This window comes from Serinus canaria, chromosome Z, assembly GCF_022539315.1.
Source record: "Serinus canaria isolate serCan28SL12 chromosome Z, serCan2020, whole genome shotgun sequence".
NCBI classification, from domain to species: Eukaryota; Metazoa; Chordata; class Aves; order Passeriformes; family Fringillidae; genus Serinus; species Serinus canaria.
In genome coordinates this window covers 10,681,822-10,684,641 of record NC_066343.1, presented here as the reverse complement: position 1 = coordinate 10,684,641, position 2,820 = coordinate 10,681,822, and positions in this window count along the sequence as shown.

The window sequence follows — 2,820 nt, the reverse complement described above, 5'->3', positions numbered from 1 at the left end:
AAAAACGAAGGACAAATAAAAAGCCGCCCCCACCCCCCCTTTCCGCTACCACCCCCCCCCCAACCCCCCTGCCAACCGCCCCAGGCAGGTCACCCCCCCACGGCGACCAGCCCTGAGACGCCGCACCGTGCGAGTACTGCACACAACTCGTAAACCCACCTATTCCAGGCCCTCCGCTCCTGCGCCCCTCGCTTCAGGACGCTTAGCAGCCCCATTCACCTACTGCGATTCCCACTGCGAACCGCATCAAGACTCAACTGCATTATCATAGGTCATCAAGCATAGCACCAGACAAGAAACAGAAAAGAAACAGAAACTATAATTCACCAGCCAAACCAGGATTAACTATCACTGACACGTCGACACACACACAAATCCACTGACTGCGAGGATCTCTTTTTACTATATTCGTGTCCTGCATGGACTACGAAAATCAGAGATGTCTGGGTGGTCAACACAACAGATGTGAAAAAAGTAGATGAAATGGTGTACAAGTGCAGAAGCGATACGAGTTTATGAAACTGTGATGCCTCACATAATACAAACGAGATAGGTGACATTGTTAACAAGCGCTAGGTCGGGTAAAGATGACGAAGAAGCACGGATTCGCGTTCAGCGAAACAGGTTGCGGGTAAGAAGCGGGGTGTGGATGGGGATTGGGGATGGGCAGAGACATTCAATACACTGCCCGATGTACAGTAACACGCAATTATCTGACTGTATGCGGGGCGGTCAAATACTTCGTTGGTGATTAGGGACACACGAGACAGAAATGAAAATCTAAATAAACAGGTTGGAGGAAGATTGTAGAGCGAAAAAACTAGGTAGAGCGTCAGGGGGGGAGGGCATCAGGGTGGGAAGACGCCGACCAAAGTGTAAACATAGATAAATAATATACTCAGACAAAGAACAGTGAATGGATACATCATAAGAGGATATAGTGGGTGGCATTATTTGTCCTATTGCGCAAAGCACAAGTATCTGGAGTTTTCACAGATGAGGAGGGAACGTCACAATGGGCGTGAAGAGTGACAAACGGGCGCGTACATGGGGGCACACATTGGGAATGATCAGCACACATAAGGAGAGAGTCCGAAGGTGTGTGGCAAATAGGTAGGAGAACGAACAGGAAAAAGCAGGGTTAATAACGATATGGTAACATCAAAGGGGGGGGAGAAATAGTACACCACGATACGCGGGGGGAATAGGGCAGCTGAGCGGCAAGAGGAGTGTAGAGTGAATCTGGAAGGGGGGGAGAATAGTCGACGGGACTCGAGAGGACAGCACTCTATAACTTATTAATACATAACAGGGTTAGGGGGTGGGGGGGGGGGGTGGGGTAGAAGAAAAGAAAAGAGAAGGGGGGGGGGGGGGGGTGTGGTCTCTGGTTTTTCTTGTGTTTTTTGTCTTTTTTTAGTATTGATTTGTATGGGTACAATGAAAGAAGGCACCGCATTATGTATGGTGTGATTATCATTTTTTTTTTTTTTTTTTTTGTTTTTGGGTTGGTTTTTGTTTTATTGCTTATAAATTAGCAGTGTTTTTGAGCACATAAAAATGATTTGCTGTCAGAGCTGGAGTGATTGAATGATTGACTGAAATTTCTATTAAGAAAATGAGAGTTCACCACAGTGCTCTGCATTCTGTAGCTGCTTTGATGGAGTTTGAAATGAGTGAGAAACCCCAGAACTGATGGAGAACAGAAACAAGCATTTTTGTGATATTTGTTCAGTATTTCACCTTCTCATGGTTTCTAGGTCCTGAGGGTGGATGCAGTTTCAAGACCCAGGAAGGGGTGGATAGTAATTGGCCAGTAAGATTAAACAAAGGAAATTTTGAAAAAGAGTGGGAAATAGGAAACATCTGATAAAATATTCTGTAAGAACAGTAATATACCCCAGTTTTGTAAACATTTGTAATTGTTTTTTAATTAAAAGAATTCCCAGGCAGTGGGATTATTTAGGCAATTTATTAATTTCTTCTCTGTATAAGATTCAAAAGCTAATTCTCAAAAAAGTCACCTTTGCATACTATGTGCCTAAATATAGATGTTGTTAAAAACAGGAATGAGATTTAAAAAAAACAACCAAACAAAATCCTATTAATTATGGGGGGGGGAAAAACCTCTTTGGAGTTGATCACCTGGGTAGGGAATTTCACATCTTTTAAGACTGATTTCAATTTGCCATAATAGAAATGTAGACATGGAAGTCTCAGGTAATTTACATTCTGTCACCTAACAAAGTTAAGTACAATCCTTAAAGTGGGATAATTTCTCTGCTGGACTGCAGATAAGGCTGAAAAAATGAAGAAAGAGAGCACAGGTGAAGAGAGCACACTGCACACAGAAATAAATTAACTAACACATCTAATTAATGTGGTGTACTAATTGAAAATTGAACCCCTGATATCGAAAATTTTAACCTGCCTTGTTTCTCAGTACATTATTAATCCAAGGTAACTTTAAATTTCCTCTGTAAAGATTTCTATGCAGAGTTAGCAAAGTTAAACCCGAAATTCTGCATTGCATAAAATTAAAACTTGTAGATGCAGCAATAATCTCAGCAAATTGTGGATGCTGACGTTTCGTGCCTCTAATGTTAAACTGGAATAATCCAACCCACATAATGCACCAGCCTTTGGCACGACAAAGGAATATGGCATTGCTGAGTTAATAATCCTATTATTTGCTTTGTACAGCTGTGAGGATGCTGAATTGGTTTAGCACAGATTAATGTAGACATGGCAATCTGAATATTTGCATGTTATTAAAGCTTGGTGCCTTACAGACTCAAGGGCATTTTGTCCCCCAAAAAGTCT